General features: G+C 35.5%; 1 long non-coding RNA gene across 1 annotated transcript; it reads left to right on the top strand.

The window, feature by feature from the left end:
• The first annotated feature begins 662 nt into the window (after positions 1–662).
• Positions 663–11,642, top strand: LOC126714479 (uncharacterized). Its single transcript, XR_007651610.1, has 2 exons — positions 663–852; positions 11,291–11,642. It is a non-coding gene; the product is annotated as an uncharacterized LOC126714479 (long non-coding RNA).
• Positions 11,643–22,019: the final 10,377 nt, after the last annotated feature.

The following is a 22,019-nucleotide window of genomic DNA, read 5'->3' as shown; positions in this document are numbered from 1 at the left end:
ATTTCATTACCAAATTTGCCCACAATAGAAACCATTACCATAAAAGGCCAAAAACCATGTATCTTGCCCTATTTTTTTCAACACTTGGCAAACCCCAAAATTGACCTTTTGAACTCAATGCATACATGTTATTTTTTCAAATCCCAAGACAATATATATTGGCAATATTCAAAAAGCCCATGACTCAAGTCCATGGGAAAACTATTTTACCAATAGGATTCAACCCCATAATCAAAGCCCATAGTTTAAACATATAGCAAATTTATTTTATCAATAGAATTCAAATACCATATCTAGAGCCTATGGTTCAAACTCATGGCAAATTTTTAATCAAAAGCCCAAGCTAACTATAAAATCCCAAACTAATTGTATAATTAATTTTATGGATCTATATACTTATTATTATCTTAATTAATTTAAGTGCATGAGACTTTGATATTTTGATGCTATAAAAGATATAGGCCTTTTTTTAAGTTATGGAAAGAAGTTTTATCAGGTAAGGGTATAAATGCATAACTATTTTATTAATTGGGCCTTTCTAGAATATAAGGTTATGGAGGGGTGGTAAGTGTAAATTTTGAAAATGTATATGGGTGAGTCATCCACCCTATTACCCTTAGCAAGACACGTGCCCCACCCAAAACATTCTCCCTAATCTTTTCTTTGCTGCACCGAATTCCATCCTTTTGTTTCTCTATTCTTCTTTCTTTATTCTTACACAGCCAAATCTCCTCTCTCACACCAACAGCCCTCTTCACTCTTTTGCCTTTTCTCTCTCACCGAAGCCGAATATCTCTCTCTAAAGAAGAAATCAAAATCTTAACACTAAAGTTTCAGTTTCAAAGTTTGTGGGTAAGTAAATAAAACTATATCTTGTTTTGGGTATTTTGATGATGTAATTGTTTGCTTTAGTTTCCATTCTAAATTCTCTAATTTGATTGTTAGAAGCTAGAATTTGTGGTTTTGTGTTAGCAATTTGAAAGATTAAAGATATTATGGTTAATTTATCATACCTGGAAAACTATGAGTTGAGATAATGGATTAGGGATTTTAAAGGCTGTTATGTATGTGGATTTAGTATGTAAAGATGCTATTTCGTTATGAATTTAATTATTAGTTGATTAAGTTTTCTTGCTAGCTTATAATTACAACATGAACATGTTGCTATGAGAATTCTCTATTTGTTGCTTGGTATGGCAAAAGCTTCGTAAATGCAAAATTAAGTCTATGGATTTTACTGCTTTAGCAAAATAATAGATTCTTTTAATCATGTGATTTATATATATATATATATATATATATATATATATGTTTATATGTGTTGCTATGGGAATTAAGATTTTCTTGAGTTTAAGAGTTAGGTTGTGATTCATGTATAAGTTCATATACTTAGGAAGATTTGTTAGTAATAAGTTTTGTCCCTCATTTAGGTGATGAGAATGAGAACGTGGACACTTGAACTCCTCTTATACAAATCTCTCACATCTTCTACTTTCAGGAAAGGGATATGTGACGTGTGTTTGATAAGTATAAGAATTGTTTAGAAAATTTATTATGCATTAAAACCTTTTAATTAGAGATATTACATATAAGCATGATTTAAGTAAAGATATATTTTCGTTAGTTGTTGAATCTTATATATAAGATAATTTTTAGCATATTGATGTTATTACCTATATCTCGAATATAATATTTAAGAATGAAGTGGATAGACATACATTGTAGGATTCACTCTCCCCTGTAGGAGCTTTTTCTCTCTTGTCAAGGTAAGAGTCTCTTCCCTCCCTTAGACCTCATCTAAGGGTCTTCTCTTGGTCTACTCTATGTCTTAGTCTCTTAGATAGATAGTAGCCACCGCAATCTAGGAAATATGGAGCAAGAAGTAGTGGATTGTTTAAAGAAATTGAAGCTCACAAAGGAAGAAGAGGAGGATATGCTCGTTACAAAAGCCAATAGACCTGAGATTGTTGAAGAACGCTCTCTGAGCTTATTTGGGCGTTTACTCACAGAACCTCGCCAAAATCAAAGGGCCTTCAAGAACACTTTAAGAGCTGTATGGAAGATGGGTTTTGATCTAAGGATTTTTGAGGTTGGAAACAACATTCTGCAATTCAAGTTCAACTCAATATTAGCTAGTGTGGGTTGAAAAAAGTGGGCCTTGGAACTTCGACAACAACTTACTTCTTCTCTGCCGATGGAGGAAAGGTTTAACACCTACAAATATCTCTTTCTCTCATTCTCCTTTCTGGGTACATGTTTGGGGCCTTCCATTTGAACACATGTCTGAAGAAATAGGAAGGGACATTGGAAGCAAGATTGGAAGGATCATTGAAGTAGACAAACAATCTTTGCAAGCTGATCAAGAGAAGTTCATGAGGATTTGAATTGATTTGCCCATCGACAAACCTCTACGAAGGGGAGGGTATGTCACCAATGAAGAGGGAGAGAGATGTTGGGTTGATTTTCGGTATAAGAGACTTCCCACCTTTTGTTACATCTGTGGAATACTTGGGCATGATGAAAAACACTGCTCTCTAAATCCAATAGAGCAACGGTTAGACCAATAATACGAAGAATGGCTAAAGTTAGGAGGAGCTACCAAAAATGGAGGTGAAAAAACTAGAACAAACAGCAACAAAAGCTCGGATTTCATGGGGACAGATGATACAAGAACAAGCTCACAACCAGCGGTAAACATGCTAAGTTCACCAATTCAAACAGAAGGCGGAAAGGAGAAGGGCAAGGACAGTTGTCAGATCATGGAGGTTGGGAATACCTTGGGAAAAGTGATTGGTACAAGCAAGTCAAATCCTAGAAAGCTAAATAGCCTACACAAATGGGACAACACTGCAAAGTTGGGGCAAGAATTGAGGTATAAACAAGAGGCATGTGACAAACAAAAAGTTACTAGAACCAAATTGGTTAGGGAGCTGTTTAGAGAGAACGAGGATGCCTAGTCAGTTGTTGAAGAAAAGTATGGCCCGGATGTAGAAGAGTTAGAAGTGTCAAGCCCACTAAAGCTTGGTACCAAGACAAGTATAAGTGGATATATAAGAGAACATGGGCTAGGCCCAGAAAATGAGAAGAAGCCAGTAAACAAAGGCAAATGGAAAAAAAATAGCTAGAGAGAAAGGGAAAGCCCAAGAGGTGGAAAGGTCAGCCCAGATCCAAAAGGTAAGTAAAAAATGACATGAGAATATCGAAACTCTTTTTAAGTCTGAAGGTAGGACTCTGAAATGTTTGTGTGAAGGGCACTCGAATGGAGATGCGATCTCATCTTATGAAACGGAGGTGGTTGTTGCGTAGCACCACCAAGAGCAATGATTGCTTTGGGGTGGAACTGTCGAGGGCTTGGGAACCCTCGGATAGTTAGAGTATTGTGTGAATTCGTATAGCGGTGGGATCCCAAAATTGTCTTCTTATCGGAGACAAAACTTAAGAAGAAACTTATGGAAAAAGAGAAAGAAAGAGCTAGTTTTGCAAACAGTGTGATCATTCCCAACTCATGTAGGAATGGAGGGTTAGCTCTGTTATGGAAAAGGGACATCACAGTGGAAGTTCAGGGCTATTCTGGAAACTATGTTGATGCACTTGTCACTAATCCAAGCTCAGGCTTCAGGTGGTGTATCACTGGCTTTTATGGTCACCCTGAGGCCCATCATAGAAAGGAGTCTTGGAATCTTCTAAAAAGGTTAAACAGACAATACCAACTCCCATGGTTATGCTTTGGGGATTTTAATGAATTTGTTTTGATGGAGGAAAAATTGGGTGGGGTTCGAAGGTCTCAAAGACAGATGGATGACTTTAGGGAAGCAATCCACCATTGTGGGTTCAAAGACCTTGGATATTGTGGACCTGACTTCACACTGTGTAATATGCAGGAAAGGGAGAATAAAATATACCTGAGATTAAACCAAGCTCTAGCTACCACTAAGTGGATAAATGCCTATAAAGATGTAAAACTGCACCATATGGTGGATTCCACCTCAGACCATTGTGGCCTGGTTATTATTGATGTTTTTATCCCACAACCACCTAAAAGGCGATGATTCCACTTTGAAGCTATGTGGATCAAAAAGGAAGAGTGCAGAAAGATTATTAAAGCGCCATGGGACAACTATAGGGATTTAAATACCCTAAATGGTGTTGCTACTGGATTAAAGCATTGTATCTCTCAAGGTGAAATAAGGCTGTTTTTGTGCAAGTCCCTCGACAAATACAAAAGAAGAGAAAGACTCTCAGTACACTGGTTCTTAGAGACAGAGATGGTAGCCGGGGTAACAAAACCAACACTCTGAGACAGGAAATCAATGACTTACTAGACAATGAAGAAATCATATGGCAACAAAGATCAAAGGTGCAGTGGATGGGACTGGGAGATCGCAACACAAAATACTTCCACTCAAAAGCTTCAGAGAGAAAAAAGAAAAACAACATTAATAAAATAATGGATGAGAATGGGAACTGGTGTTAAACCATTGAGAGCATTGCAAATGTAGCTATGTCTTATTTTGAAAAGTTGTATACCACATCCCATCCCACACGCATGTTTGAGGTCATCGATACTATACCGTCAAAAGTCTCTCCTAAAATGAACCAAAGCCTAATCAAGGAATTCTCAAAGTAGGAAGTTAAGGCCGTTCTTAAACAGATGCATCCAACCAAAGCTCCGAGTCCCGACGATATGTCCGCAATTTTCTTTCAAAAGTACTAGGATATAGTTGGTATTGATATTATAAGCATGGTTTTGAATGTTTTAAATTCCAATATGTCCATGGCAGACATTAACAAAACTAATATTATTGGTGCCAAAAACTAAAAGCCCCTCTAAAATGATAGAATTTTAACCCATAAGTCGAACCAATGTTGTGTACAAACTCATATCAAAAGTTTTGGCCAACCGCCTCAGGGCAATCCTCCCCCAAATCATAACAGAAAATCAAAGTGCTTTTCTCTCTGAGAGGCTAATTACGGACAATGTTCTTGTAGCCTTCAAACTTATGCACTATCTAGATCATAAAATGGGAAGGAATGTTACATGGCAATAAAGCTTGACATGAGCAAAGCCTATGATAGAGTAGAGTGGGGTTTCATTGAATGGGTGATGGAGAAAATGGGTTTTCATGAAAAATGGATAAGTCTTATCATGCATTGTATTACTACAGTTTCCTACTTTGTTCTTATTAACGGTGTTGCTTATAGTAGTATAATTTCCACTAGAGGTCTCCGCCAAGGAGACCCACTTTCACCCTATCTATTTCTGTTATATGAAGATGGCTTTTCCTCCTTTATTAATGATGCGTTCAAGAATCAGAGTATGAGTGGGATAGCTATTGTAGAGGCTGCCCCATGGTAACACATCTATTCTTCGCCGATGACAGCCTCCTCTTCTGCAAAGCTAACAACCAAGAATGTCAAAGACTTGTTATATTCTCCAATTATATGAAGCAGCATCAGGTCAAAAAATTAATGCAGAAAAGTCCTTAGTGTTTTTCAGCAAAAATAGCCCTAAGGAAAAAAAGAATGAGAAGTCGAATATTTTGGGACCTATGCAAGATACCCAACACAACAAATATCTAGGTCTACCCTCGATTATCAGCAAGTCAAAAATTGAAATCTTTGCAGAGGTAAAGGAAAAGGTAGAGAAGAAACTTTCGGGATGGAAAAAGAAAGTACTATCTATGGGCGGTAAAGAGATCCTCATTAAGGCAATTGCCCAAGCGATCCCAACCTACACTATGAGCTGCTTTCAACTCCCAAAAAAACTTTTGTGATGAGATTGAAGGCTTGTTGAGAAGATTTTAGTCGAGACAAAAGGACTAGGAATCTAAAATTTCTTGGGTACATTGGAAGAAAATGTGCAAATCAAAGCTTAGGGGAGGGATGGGCTTTCGGAATCTACAAGCTTTCAATCTTGCTATGCTAGCCAAGCAAGGATGGAGGCTTCTGATGAGTCCTAATTCCCTTGTGGCCCAAATCTGCAAGGCAAGATACTACCCACATAGAGATATCTTTAGAGCAAAACTTGGATCCAACCCCTCCTACACTTGGAGGAGCATCATGAAGGGTATGGAAGCGATGAAGAGAGGAACCTGATGAAGAGTTGGCAATGGTAGCATGATTCACATTTGGGAGGACAAGTGGCTTCCTACTCCCCCACATCTTACAAAATAGTCTCTACAATGGCCTTATGATGATTTCCCGATGGTCTCTACACTTATTGATAGAGACACCAAAAGGTGGAAAGCTAATTTAGTAAAATCCCTTTTCCTCCCTTTTGAGGCAAATATAGTTCTCAACATCCCTCTCAATCACAACCTTCCAAGTGATAAAATTATTTGGGTAGGTAACAAAAAAGGTGAATTCACAATGAAAAATGCCTATTATATAGCCATTCAGGTTATAGAAGTCACGAAAGAAGGTTGTAGTAGGCCTTTTTTACAATATTGGGCCGGGCTGCCTCCTGCGGTACTGAGCCTAAGTATTCTGATTAAGAGAGTTGAGACCGGTCCAACTGTAACTCACTTTGATCCGGCTTGTGCACAAACTATGCCCCTTTTTTCAGTTTTTTGATCACATACCCATGGCAAGTAGAGCTATTACAGGGAGTTATGGCAGGCAGGTATAATAAAGGTAACAAAAGAGGAAAACTAGTCAAGATAAAAAAAAAATAAAAAAAAAAGGGAGCAGCAGGTAGTACCCTCCGTATACAAAAAAAGATAATAAAAAATAATAATAATGGGTTTCTTGGATTAAGAAGAGGGGAAAGTCAGTCTGCCACACCGAGTAACACTACGGAGCTTGAAACCGAGAAGGGAAACCACTTCCTCAATGCAAATAATCTCCTTTGGAAGTGAAATTAATTGCTTTGAGGGAATGGGCCTAAATGGTTTATGTTCAACAGTGGTTCTTTTCCTTTGATAGAGAGTAGGACTTTGAGAGGGAGAGAGGGAATCAACCTATTGGTGCATGCCTGCCGATCCTAGCTCTCTATTTTTTCTTTCCTTCTTTTTCTTTTATCTTTCTTTTTCCTCTCTTATCTCAATGCTTGTTTTCTATTCCGTGGTTTTCTTTTAAGTTCCTCTCACCCCCTCCGTCGTCGTGATCCCTGTGCACGGCTAGGGTCCCCTTTTTATAGTGCCTGTCATGACCGAATTTTACTATTTTAGCCCTTAACCACCTTTGTCTGGTCTGGGTGTACTTGCCGACCACCACTGGTTTATTTGTGTTGGCTGTGCCACTCATACCACCAGTCAAAGAGAACTATTTTGTTTGTTTGTCTGCCGTGGCACCCTTACCTGCTACGGTGTGGGTGCTCTATCCCTCATGGCATGCACCTAATGGTTCCCACTTACCCTTACTTCTTTTAAGCGGTATGTCATCCCAACAGGACATTTCCCCCAAAAGAGCCTTAGTAGGAACCTTAGAATAGGTTTTTCCCCTCTCCCTACCGCCAGACCATGACCTCTTACCTCTGACCCATGACTTCACCACGTCCTGTATTGGCTGGGTACAGGCTGGTGATGCCTGGCTCTTGCACGTGCTTTACTTCTATGTTCGTTCAAAGCTTGCCTGCTGCTCACGCGCTTGCCGTGATCTGGAGACCTATCTGCACATTCTGCCGGTCATTCTTGGCTTCTTATGGTGTGGGCTATTTGCTGATCTCATATTTTCTGCGCCTTTGCTCCCTTTGGGGCTGGGCTTTGCCGGATTGTGGGCTTCCTTTTCTCTAGCCCATCCTTTTACTCTTTCCGTAGCCTTGCCATTGTTTCCTGCCATATCACTCTGCTATTTCTGCTGTGATGTTATTTGGTCCAGGCCTGCTGGGACTCTTTGGGCTTGTTACTTATGACTCAGTATAGTCATTTGGGCCTTTTCAATTGTATTGCTTACGGGCTCCTGCGTCCCATTTGTTTTCTCTTGGCATCCTTGGCCCATTTGCTTTCCTTGGGCTTCTTTGGCCCTTTTCCTAACTCTGCATTCTCATGGGCTTTTTACTTCTTTGGGCTTCCCCGGCCCAATTATCTTATCCTTCATCCTTGGGGCTCATGGGCCTACCATCAACCCCTTACTTTCTTTGCTTGCATTACTTTAGGCCTGCTGTAGCCCATTCTCACTTTTCCACATCATATACTGCCCATGGGTTTGCTATTCCTCTCTTTCCGAGCTTCCTTAAGCCCGTTTGCTTCCTCAAGGCCCATTTGTCTATTTCATGGACCTGTAATCCATTATTCCTGCCGCTTGGGCTTAATAGTTTTTTCTATCCATTTACCAATTGTTTTCTACCCGTGTTGATGGGCTTCTTTCTATTTGGCTTCCCCAAAACAACCGTCAACAAAGGTGAAAGCTCAACAAGTGATCCAAGAACCCCTCTTTGGAAGAAATTATTGCACCTAAATATCCCAACAAAGATAAGGATTTGTGCTTGGAAGATGTGTATGGATGGCCTCCTAACAATGTTGAATCTGCAGAAAAGGAGTTAACGGTTGTGAGCTTTGTCCATGCTATGGAAAGCAGCCAGAATCAGTCATCCACTCCCTTGTTAGATGTGAGGTTGCCAAAAGAATTTGGGATTGTTGGGTAAATGGTCCCGTGGACTTTTTGTTTGAAGTCATGGATATAACTGATGTGGCTTTGAAAATTTGTGAAAGTGGCATAACCCAAGACCTCGAAACTTTCTTTGGTGTAGCCTAGGCAATATGGTATAATAGAAATCAAGTAGTGTTTAAATCCTCTTGCCAACTTCCTACCCAAATTTGGAATTTTGCAAAAAGATATCTTCAAGACTTCAAAAGCGCCTTAGTAACTTTCTCTCATCATTAATCTTTGACAGATAAAAAATGGACAAAACCCCATCCTAGGGTCTTCAAAATCAATGTTGATGGAGCTAGGTTTGAAAATGGCAGAAGCTCTAATGTTGGAGTAGCCATAAGAGACTCTACTGGAATGATCACTGTTGCTTGGTGCAAATACCTTCGGGGTCAATATTTAGTGACAAAAACAAAAGCTCTTGCTATAGAGTGTGGTGTCTTGTTAGCCAGAGATATGGAGCTTTCTCATATCATCATTGAATCTGATGCCTTATCTGCTATCCAAGGCATCTCAGCAGCTGAAATAGAGGGCAGCCTTAGTCATGTGTACCAAGGAATCCTCTCCATTCTCTCCTCTTTTAGTAGTTGGAGTATTAAGCATGTGAAGAGGGACTACAACAGAGTGGCACATAAGCTTGCTCAATTTGTAAGGAAGAATGAGGCTTCTCAAGTATGGAAGGGGTTTTCTCCTCCAATAGTGCAGTAACTTGTACAAGCAGATTGTATGTAATTTTCCAGTTTAAGTGTTATCCATGCTCTATTGTACTTCAACTCCTTACTTTAATGAATTCAGATATTTCTCATTAAAAAAAAAAAAAGAAAAAAGAATGAAGTGGATATGCTACTGTTATGAAATATTTATGTAAAAGCATAATTATCAGAAAAATATAGTTTTTAGATTATTCCATTATTATGATCAGAACTCAGCCAATAGGGGTTATAGTATTAGCATTTCCATGGAAATATTGATTGGCCATTAAAAGTGGTGAGGACTCTGTTGTAACCACCCTTGTTGGAAAATACCAACTTGTGGAGGATGTCAACCGACCCCCATGGTTGATGATTTGATCACCCAAATAGGGTGTGATAATTTCTGATATGATCTTGGGATTTCGTAGCATTGTGGGGAATGTTGAGCATTTCCATGGAAATATTGATTGGCCATTAAAAGTGGTGAGGACTCTGTTGTAACCACCCTTGTTGGAAAATACCAACTTGTGGAGGATGTTAACCGACCCCCATGGTTGATGATTTGATCACCCAAATGGGGTGTGATAATTTCTGATATGATCTTGGGATTTCGTAGCAATGTGGGGAATGTTGGATGCCTGGCACAATGTGCTAAAAGCCTCCTAAAGTTGTAACAAACTTACAATTAAACTGACTAATATATTAGAGCATCCACAGCAGTGGAGCAAAATTTTTAGCAATTTAGCTCCACCAAAAGTTACTTTATCTATTTTACCTACACACATGCTGCAGCAGTGGATCTATTTTAGCTTTCAACACAATAAAATAATATATTCATCACAATAAAATAATATTTCTACTACAATAAAATAATATATCACCACCACCACCACACAGCACAAACATCCTCCACCACCCCCACACAGCACAAACATCCTCCACCACCACCACCACTGGCCACCAGTCCACAGTAGGAAAAAAGGAAAAAAAAAAAAAAAAAAAAAAACACACCAACCCAAATCGAACCCACAAATCCACAACCACCACCACCACCGGCCACCAGTCCACAGCAGGAAAAAAAAAAAAAAAAAAAAAAAAAAAAAAAAACCCAACCCAAATCAAACCCACAAATCCACAACCACCACCACTGGCCACCAATCCACAGCAAAAAAAAAAAAAAACCAACCCAAATCGAACCCACCACCACCACCATCTCCACCGTGACCCCTGAAATCTAGCAACCCAAACGCTGAAATCCACCAAACCCAAATCCAGCTACCCAAACATCGAAACCATACACCGATCTCAACCCCGATACCAACGCACACCGGAGCACAACCACGACCGATCGGCAAAGTGGAGGTGAAGGAAGCCACTTCGATCCACGAGGGCGAAGCACAACCATGACCCAGCGGCCGGAGCACAACGTTAAGAAAGTGAGGTTGAGAGAGATACTGGAGCTGAGAGAGATGAGATGAGAGTGAATGAGAAAGAGAGAGGGGTAGGGTGAGAGAGAGAGAGAGAGAGAGAGAGAAGGGGCATTTTTTTTAATAAAAAACTGGAATAAAATAAATTTTTTTTTTTAGCTCTAATGAATAGTGCACATCTATAGATAGATGTGCACTGTTCATGTGGAGCTAAAAAAAATGGATATAGCTCCACTGCTGCAAATGCTCTTATGAATGAGCTATTAAGCTATTTTGAATTTATAAGAAAAGTTTAATGATAAGGAAGGTATTTTAAATGTATTATAAGTCTGATAAAAAGTTTATGACAAAATGTTTTATAGTCTATTTAAAGATAAAGTTACTGTATTATGTTTAAGTTCCTTATTATGTCCTTTTACTATTATATGAAAGGAAAATGATGTATTTTCATATGAAAATTCATAAGTTAGTTGAAGAATAGCATGAAAACTATTTATCAAAGCTGGCATATCCATAAAATATTTGATTTACATGCATTCTTATTAAATACTCATGGAACTTAAAACCTTATTGATTTCGCAGCTCACCCTATTATATTTCAGTGCACAGTTTCTTTCTTGGAAGCAACGAGAGTATTAGAGGTGGCAAGGAATCTATGATTCTCGTTTGATAGAATGTATAGTTCTTTTGTTATATAGAAGTTTAGCTCTTTTGTTGTATAGGAGGAATCAAAATGTACTTGATCCTTTTGAGCACAACTGTATTTCGGAACCTTAGTTTGTTTTGAACCCCAGTTGGATCTCTTTGGGGTTAGGTTTGTAAATAAGAATTTTGCTAAATGTTTAGCTATGTAATATTTATACGAACACCTTAAGTTTTAACTAGGTTGTAATCTTGCAAAGTTCGAAGCAATGAAGTTTCAAAATTTTACAAATTTTGTTTATTATGGTCTTTATGCAAGGAAATAAAAAGGAATACGAGAAATGATTTTGATAAGCACCTTTGGCTTTAGTTGGTTCGTGTTAGTATTGAGTTAAACTTGATATTAACATGTAGGTCATGCTTTAAATTCTGAAGTACAGGTTTGGGTCGTGATACTAACTACTTGGCAACATCAAAGTCAATTGCTATATGGCACCATCAAAAACCCAATTCTTATTGGCAACATCAAAGCTCATTATTACATGACACCATCAAAAGCCCAATTCTTATTGGCACCATCAAAGCCCAATTATTATTGACAACATCAAACCCCAATTATTATTGACAACATCAAAAACTCAAGCTAAATACTTGGTACTATCAAAAGCCCAAGCTAATTACTTAGCACTATTTTATCAAAAGCCTAAGCTAACAACGTAGCACTATTTTATCAATAGCCCAAAGTTATTAATACTTGGCAAATATTATATTATAAATATTTTACTACAAGCTCAAGTACTATTTTTGGCAAACCATCATTTCGAAAAGGCCAAAATCACTTGAAAAAAAAAGGGTAAAATATCATTTTCGTCCTTAAACTATCACAAAAGTTCATTTTTCGTCCCTGAATTTTCAAAAGTTCTATTTTGGTCCCTAAACTTTGCAAAGCGTTCTGATTTTCGTCCTTCCGTCTATTTCCATTAGTTTATGTCTTATATGGCTTGATAGAGTGATGATATGGTAGCTGACTTGGACTAAATTATTTTACTTAGAAAAAATATAGACACGTGGCAAAGAAATTATAGGTACATGTGGGAATATTTTTTAAAAGCCCAAAATTACCCCTTAGACCAAAATCTCCAAATCTCAAGCAAGTGTGCCATAACCTACAATTCCTAAACTATGAAAACCCTCTGGTGCCACCACCCTCAAACTGGCAGCCCCAATTAGTAGAATAGCTCCTATTCAAATCAAACCTTGAAGCTCCGCCTACGTCAAGATATGAAATTGAAGGTAGCTCTGCATTGAAGCTCGAGTTTGATCTTAGGTTCTTGTTAGCTCTGCCACAATTCTGGGTTATTAATTTTTTGTTCATAATATACTATGGCTTTTCTTTGTATTTTTATTTTTTTATTTTTTTGAGATCAAATGATAGAAATTTTTGGCCAAGCCGTGTCTAACCACCATTCTAACTCCAACAATGACAGCTTTTGCTTTATATGTTTGAAGAGTAGGAAGAAGTTGGGGACCATTTGTGGTTGCTACAATAGATAACTTATATGGGTTTGGAGATAATTTTGTTTTTCCTAAGCATTATGTGTTGTTCTATATTGTGCTAGGAATCTACCAACTATATTTGATGAATGGTTTCATCTTATTTCCTTGTTTCTGTCATGGATTATGGCAGTCTTTTTTTTGTTTGGTTTTATGTTGTTGTTGGTTAAGTTCAGCTTGAACGAATTGGCAGGGAGCAAAGTATGTGCAAGTGCAAAGAAGATAATCAAATTCAGCCGGTCTAGACTTGTTGATTTTGGTCGCCGATTGGGCTGGTGTTGTGGGTGGGTTTTTACAAATGGAGGGAGTAAGGATTTCACAAATGGACGGAGTGTGGGTCACCTAAAAGAGTGGGGGTAATGTTGGACTTTTAAAAAATGGTTTTCACGTGTACCTATAATTCTTTGCCACGTGTCCATATTTTTAACAATAAAATAATTTAGTCCAAGTCAGGTACCACATCAGAACTCTATCAGGCCACATAAGACATAAAGTAACAGAAATAGACGGAAGGACGAAAATTAGAACATTTTGCAAAGTTTAGGGACGAAAATAGAACTTTTGAAAGTTTAGGAACGAAAAAAAAAAACTTTTGTGATAGTTTAGGAATGAAAATAATATTTTACCCAAAAAAATATATTATATCTTCTTCAAATCCCAAAGTTAATAATCTTTGGCAAAATGTATTTTTTTCAACAAACACATCGCCCAAAGTTAATAACCTTTGGCAAATTAAATTTCATAGGAAGCATAAGCCCATAAATCCTGACAAATATTTATACCATATTATCTATCTAATGTAACACCACTTATTTTTTCAAAACTCATGGCAAATATATATCAAGCCCAAGGAGAAATGTAAGTGTGTGTCACTAATAATTAAGCTCATAGAAATTATATTCAAAACCTATGGCAATTATATATATTTTACAAACCCATGGAAAATATTTATAAAAATTCATGGAAAACTATATTACTAACTTAATTATTTATTCTACAATTACACTAAATAATAAAAGCTCATGATTCAAGTTCATGGCAAAACTATTTTATTAATAGAATTCAATCTCATAATCAAAGCCCATGGTTCAAGCACATGTCATATTATTTATCAAAGCCCAAGACCAATAATACTTGACAATATCTTATCAAAAGTCCAATACTACTTGGCAATATTTTAAAAGCCCATGACTCAAGTCCATGGCAAAACTATTTTATCAATGGAATTCAATCTCATAATCAAAGCCCATGGTTCAAGCCCATGGTAAATTATTTATCAAAGCCCAAGAAGAATAATGCTTGGCAATATCTTATCAAAAGCCCAACACTATTTGACAATATTTTAAAAGCCCATAATTTAAGTCCATGGCAAAGCTATTATATCAATGGAATTCAATCTCATAATCAAAGCCCATGGTTTGAGCCCATGGAAAATTATTTATCAAAGCCTATGCAGTTAAGAAGAAATAGCTAGCGGTTCAGCAGTGATACTTGCAGCAAATTTAGCTCATACTATTTTTCTGTTGGAACTCATACTAGCCATACTTTCCTAGAAGCTTCCAACAAAGAGATGAAGACCCGATTCTCTCAATTACTCAACAATCATTACATTCAGCAAGTCACAAAGCCACCAAGAATGAGGAACCACTTGTTCAACATAAGAAAAGCTAGCTCCAGCAGTAAATGAGAACACGTCCAGCAGTCTACCTGGACAAACAGAATAAACTCTAGCCGTTCACAACATCTCTTCACCAACTGGAGGAGATATTCAAATTACTGATTCCAATATCCACCATCTTATTCATTGTCATCATTGGAAGATTTCAGCTCATCTCTTTGCTACAAGAAAATGATGATGCTTTTCATCCAAGTCTATGTTCATCCAACACCTCTCTACACTTGGGGGGGGCTTGATTTATTGATCCAAAGGATTCCATTTTGGGGGCTACAATTGGGTATTGATTAAAAAAATATCAAATATATCAATAGAGGCACTTCCACTACATAACTTTATTGGTCCAGCAGCGACCAATCTCATTCAAGAACATTTTATTTGGCATACATCACAAAATTACAAGCAACAAATGAAGCTCTATTTATCAACAAAGATCTACATTGGAGTCCTATTATATCCAATCGCGGTAGCCCCCATGCACCATCAAGTAATGGCAGCCCCACACATATTCTAAGTCATGATAATTATATCCATCGCAATGCTGAAACCCTTACAATCTCATGCATTACCAAACTTGCTGTGATATTACACTTAGGGGCTTGGTCTCTCACTATTAAAACAACTCATTCCAGAGCTACACTTCACCAAACAAATGAAGTCTTTTTAAATTCAACAAAGCTACTGATCTAGCTATGGAAATTTCAACTACATTAGCCTACTACTAAGGTACCTACGAGAGAACTAATGCAACCCACATGTCCTATCAAATCCAACACATCATCTCCAGCAGTCCAGAATCACAGGCTAACTCATTCATAAAGTATTCAAGAAAAGTTTTTACTCGTGCATGCCCTTGCAAAACAAGCCCACACACTTGGGAGGCTAAATGTTGAGGACAAAATTTCACGCCACATGACTTTATTTCATTAGCAACCCTCACCACATCAATATTATCTATATTTTAGGAAAATCTCTTTTAAAGCCGAAAAGAGCCCATATCTACACAAAACAATTTCAAAGCCCATGGTCCAGAACTTATGGCAATATTATCTCATCAAAACCCATGGTTCAAGCTCATGGCATATCATCTCATTTTCAACTCATAATCCAAGCTCATGAGTCTCATCAGGGGAACTTTGGAAGTTGTGGTTTGGAAGACCAAGAAGTGTGTTCAATAAAACTCTAGCGATTCAAAGTTGATAAAAAAAAACATGTTGCTTGGCATGTCTTCTCCAATCCCTGAACTTTGACGAGTCAGTGCAATAGGTAACATCTGGTAAGCCTCTCATATCACATAATACTTAAAATGATAAAACTCTTCATTACTCTTTACCTAAAACTTAATGTTCATCATATAATCTAATTATATTATCTCATATAAATTTTATTATTATTTTCATTTAAAGCAATACCAAACACATGCCTAAATCTTATTGGCTATCTCTATATATAAGAAATCTATTTAATATCTCATCTAGCATTAAACTTCCCAAGATTTGGTCACAACACAAAGAGACTATAATTACATCTCTAAAGCTACATCAAATATCAACCAAATGAGTTTATTACTAACCAAAATTTATATTGTAATAAAATCATGGACTAAACATATAATTTTCCAAAGAGGAAATTTAGCCAAAAAGTATTAGTAGCAGCTCTAGCAAAAGCTGCCTTAACTCCAGCAACTAACACATGTCCAAAGTAACATCATCAACCCATTAATGCCCAATCTTAGTAGCTTGCTACAATACCCAAAGAAGCAAGGATCCTATAAAAGAAATCATACCATTTTATGCTATGATCCTTAGCCTCCAACTACAGTACCAAAAATAGGAAAATCTCATAAAAGATATCTTACCATTTTCAACCAAATCCATGAATTTAATGCTGAATATTTCCTCCAGCAGATGACATCATAAATCTGAAATTATCCAGCTGTGTTAGGGCAACTACTGCTGTGCAGCTGTCAACTGCAACAACTATTGTTGTACTATTGTGTCAGCTGCTGTACGGCTGCAGCAGCAGACTTAAATATCATAATTTCTTCTTTTAGCTAAAAACCAAAAACTCACAAAATAAATCACTTATTTTGCTAAAGATCTTTCCTTATTTGCTGATTTTCCCTTTAATTAATTCAAATTTAGTTATATACTTGGCTTTACATAAAGAGGATCAAGCTACACACTAATGACAGAGTACTACCCATCTCTCCCACACTCTATTATTTTAAAATATCATCATCTTGCTGCCCATATCTCTAAACATCTCCTTCTCCATTTCTCTTACAAAACCTCTTCTCAAAGGAACATAACCCACAACATAACACAAAACTTGTCAGCTGAGATAATCTTATGTATTTACTATATTTAACATCAATATCTCTCATACTTCCATATATTTTTCAAACACATTCTTCACAAAATATCCATGCATACTTCTCATATATCTTTAAACTCCATATCTCACAAAGTATCTATATACAAGATCCACATTCAACAACGTATCTATATATACTTCCCATATAAATTACAAATACCACATCTCACAAAATATATATATTTCTTACCATCTCCATACTTTTCAAGAGATATCAACATTCGTACAAAAGCCTTTCTTATGGAAGGCATAGACTTCTAATACATAAAGCTCTTTTCTTAGAAGGCACAAAGATATCGTATTAAAGCCCAACATGGAAGGCAAAACTATTCATATTTGACTAAAAACTAAAAGAGCATTACATAGAGAAAATCATTTAAGTGCATGATAAATGGGATAAACTTAACCAATCTATGCACACGGTAGGATATATTTTCTCTCCCTCCACCCATTTTTTCCCTTTAATCATGAAGTCACTGTGAAAGGACTCATAATATCATATTACACCGCTGAACTCATTTTATCAGGCTGTTGGAATGTTATCAACCCACTAATGTTATATGGTTGGAGCCTTACATTATGATGATAAGTTATTATATTTTTATCTCCAAATTTAAACTATTGAGTATATTCTAATTCATTATCATTGTATCGCTAACTCATGTTATTATATTGCTGGAATGTTATCAGTCCATTAATACTATATGGTTGGAGCCACAAGCCCTATGAAGTAATGCTATAGCTGAAACCACAAATCATATTAAGATAAGTTGCTATATCTTTATCTTTAAATTTGTGTTATTGAGTATGTGTTACTTAATCATCAGTGTACCACTAGATGCAAGATACTCTAATAATATTGTACTATTTAATAAACATGGATTCACTAATATTTCATTAATGAACATATATAATGATAAATTGAATCATCTCACTACCAGATGTATATTATTTGGACGTAAACCACTACTTGACATGTATCATTTGGACATTAACCACTGTTGGACATTAACCACTGCTAGACATATATTATTTGGACATAAACCATCGTTGGACATATATTATTTGGACATAAACCACGGCTGAACATAAACTATTTGACATACATTATTTGGACATAGACCATTGCTGGACATACCTTATTATGTTGAATATGAACCATAAACCACAGCTAGAAGTGGACTATTTTGGACTCATCCCATTGTTGGACATATGGCATTTAATTAATTATTCTCTAATATTAGACATCACTTAATATACATAATTATGATATTCAACTCGTCATTTAATCAAAACTATCATGCTAAACATATTATTTATTTATTTCAAACATTCTCACGATTCTTAGACTTTGGGCTTTATCCATTTTGTAGGCTTAAAAATGCACCGAAAGCCATTGGTCTATATGGCCCAATATCGAGTTCTGAATTGAATTCCCAAAAACAAATCTGACTTTAGCGAAGTCACCCCTCCAGCGAAAGACATGTGGCTACACAACAAAACGGCCCCTATCACCAGTTAAGCTACAAGACTCTTAATAAGTGCATTACAAGTTGAATTAGTGGTGGAGCCAGGGGGTTATTTTGGGGGGGGGGGGGCATATATAAATTTCTTTTTGTGTGTGTATGAAATGTAAAATAGTAATGTACAATACTTCATGACTCAATATGTGCTATAAATAAAAGTGTATTTAATTAAAATTAAAAGGAATATAAAAAAGAAAATATAAAAAATCCAAACAAAGCAAATGCAAAGTACCTAGGAAAAAGTTAAAAAAAGCAATCAGCCGATCAACTAGGGGCATAAAGCACTGCAAAGTCAAGGGATAAAGGGCCCATGGCACGAAAGCTTCAATCTTTCACTCTTTCTTGTCTAGTTTAGAGTCACTTAGTATAGAACTTTTACTTTTAAACAAACTACAACCGTAGTGGGAGGGAGGAAAAGAAAAGAACTTAAAAGAAAAGAAGAAGGCAAATGCCAAGTCACCAACAGAGAGCAGAAGAGAAAGTCATATGTGTGAGGCAAAATGTTTCTGCACTGTGTGGAGGACTTGGTGGTGCAGCACATCAGCAAAGTTTTTTACTTTTCAATTTTTCTACTGTTGTGTACAAGTAAGCCCTAGATGTGTTGGAATGAAAATTAGAAATTTTTTCCCCATTTATTTGTTGAGGTAATTATTAAAATACCTGTGTTCATTTTAAAGATGTTGAATTTTTAATTATTGTAATTTGTTGACATATGTATTTATGGATAGTATTTTTTTTAAATGAAATTTATGTTTATTTTTAGACTTTCTTAAATATATATGTATTATCAGGTATGGGGGGTCAAAATGATAAAGTTATTTAAAAATTTTCAAATTATTTAGAATATTTTCAAAAAAAAAATTATTTTTTTCAAAAATTTTAGAGGGACCAAGGTCCCCCTTCGTCATCAAGCGGCTCCACCCCTAAGTTGAAAGTGGATCAATTTTGGCAATATATAATAGAGACATATAGTATAGAACACTTACAAAATCTATATCAATGTCAATTTCAATTAAAAAAATGTTATATCATAAATAACCTTTTAATTAAAATAAAAAGGTTTCCATTCGGTTTAAAGGTAAACTTTTTCCTATTAAAAAAGAGTGAGTACTAGTGGCCATTTAAAACTATCTTTTGTAATTAATCTTTATTTTAATAACTGTCTTTTTATTTTTAAATTAATTTGAAATTCCAATAGAATAGGAAGAAGGAAAAGTAAGATTGAGAAATTAGAAAATCTTGGACTACAATTTTCTGTGTCACAACTTTCATATGACGGACTATGAGTGGTAAAGAAAAATGATGGATTCATGTGAAAATGATATACAATTACTTATAATCTATCACATCAAAGTTTTGGTCCTAAAATAATTATTGAGAATTGGATGAGACAGGGCCGGCTCAATAGGTGATGCAATTAATGTAATCGCCTAAGGCCCCCAAATAAAAGAAGGCCCCCACTTGTAAAAAAAAAAAAAATTATATATAATATATTTATCTATATATTTTAATTAAAAAAAATTTAAGTACTTTTATTGGTCAATAAAATGCATTAAAAAGATCTCATTGCAGCCTATGCAGTCTGTGTAGTGTGCAGTGTGCAACTGTGCAGTGCGCACTGCATAGCAGCACAGGCTGCACATTTGTGTACTGCACATTGCACAGGCTATGCAGCCCACAGTCATAGGACAACAAGTTTTCTTACTTTAACAATTATTATAAATTATCATACCAATTAATAATTTGATATGTATCATATCAACTCATTTGTATTATAGTGACACTAATTTATTGAACCATGTAATAAATTAATTTTTATTTGTGTAGGTTTAGACTTTAAAGTGGTCACGACTTTAAAAAAATTGCAATAACCAAGTTCTATTATTCTATACTTTAAATTTTATTTTTAGTTAAATTATCATTTTTAATTATAAATTGTTCAAAAATTCAAAATTAAAATTAATTAAATCTTATTTAAGGTTTACTATGTCACAAGAAAGATTAAGTGGATTAGCTATATTATCAATTGAAAAAGAAATGTTAAAGGAGTTTAAATACAAAAACTTAATTAGCAATTTTGCACCTCAAAAAGCAAGAAAAATATATTTTAAATAAAAAAATTCAATATATATTATTTTATTAATATTTAAATATAAAAAAAACCCCACTTAAAATTTTTGCTTAAGGCCCTCAAAGTTGTTGAGCCGGCCCTGGATGAGAGTTTTGACACGTGTTAGTATCTTATGTGTGTTGAAACTTGGAAGGGCACTTGTTATTGTTGCACACGCTTACCGGCTTTTAGGATTTAATTTTTATTATATGTAACCTACTGTTAGGATCTAACGTTTATTATATATAATTAGATATTGATATTGATATTGATTATTATTATTATTAATGTAGTTTATAGCATGTGTACATACAAGTATCGTCATGATGTCGATAAACAAAAATTCAGTTCGAGAGTTTTTCTAAAGGTTAGAAAAATATTATATATACAGTTAATGACTTCTTGGAGTTTTCTAAAGTTTAGAAAAATCTCATTTATGTAGTTGATGACTTCTTGAGTTGTATTATCTATTATAAATAGAGCTATTAAGAATAAATAACAAGTTATTTACTGCTCAGTGTTTTATTATAAAGTAGGATTTCATAAAGCACTTGTAATTTAAAAGCAAACACGATGATGATAAATTGAGTTAGAAAACATATATTCTTATGAGAAATTTTTTTTGGTAGAAGAATTAGGGGATGAAGAAGGAGGGTAGAAAAAAACAAAATAGTTTAACATGTGAGAAATGTGTAAATGATTTCAAAAAAATTTCTTAATAAAGGGAAAACATTGCCCATGGTAGGAGTCAATGTATTGATTGTGCACATATGAAGAGCTAGAGAGATTTCCTCTTTAAGTCTAGGAAATCGAATCTACTTTCAAATACCCTATAAATACGTAAAATATTTTTGGACAAACTACATATTTGATTCCTAATCTTTACGTTGAATATCAATTTAGTTCTTAACCATTTAAATGTGTCAATTTGGTCCCTAACCTTTTAGTATTGTGTCAAAAAGATTCCTACTGTTGGGTACATATTTGATGTAATTGGCTAATACTTTGAAAAAACACACTTTACTTGTAATTGAATAGATCTAGGATGAGTTTAGTACTTCAAGAAACAAATGTTTAAGCTTAGTATTGAAGCCATGCAAGTCTAACCAAGAAACAAGTGAAGGAGGTGTTGTTCATTAAAGCTCGACAGCAGTCTTGACAGAAAGACTTCTATTAAGGTTTAATGCTGAAGCTCGACACAAGCTGTATCTGTTGAGAATTATGAAATCAGAAATTCCAGATTTGATTACACTCATATCCTTAATTATTTGTGTAGGGTTTCTTTTCTCACAACCCTAAACATATATAAAGATTATTTTAAGAGTCGTCATAAGTGATGCAAGGTGTTGCAAAAGAATAATCCATGCATATTGTGACCGGAGATAAAAATTACCCTAGTTCATCATATTCTCTATAAAAGCTATTGCG

This window comes from Quercus robur, chromosome 2, assembly GCF_932294415.1.
Source record: "Quercus robur chromosome 2, dhQueRobu3.1, whole genome shotgun sequence".
Lineage (NCBI taxonomy): Eukaryota > Viridiplantae > Streptophyta > Magnoliopsida > Fagales > Fagaceae > Quercus > Quercus robur.
The sequence above is the reverse complement of the archived record's forward strand: the minus strand, read 5'-3'. Positions and strand labels throughout refer to the sequence as shown.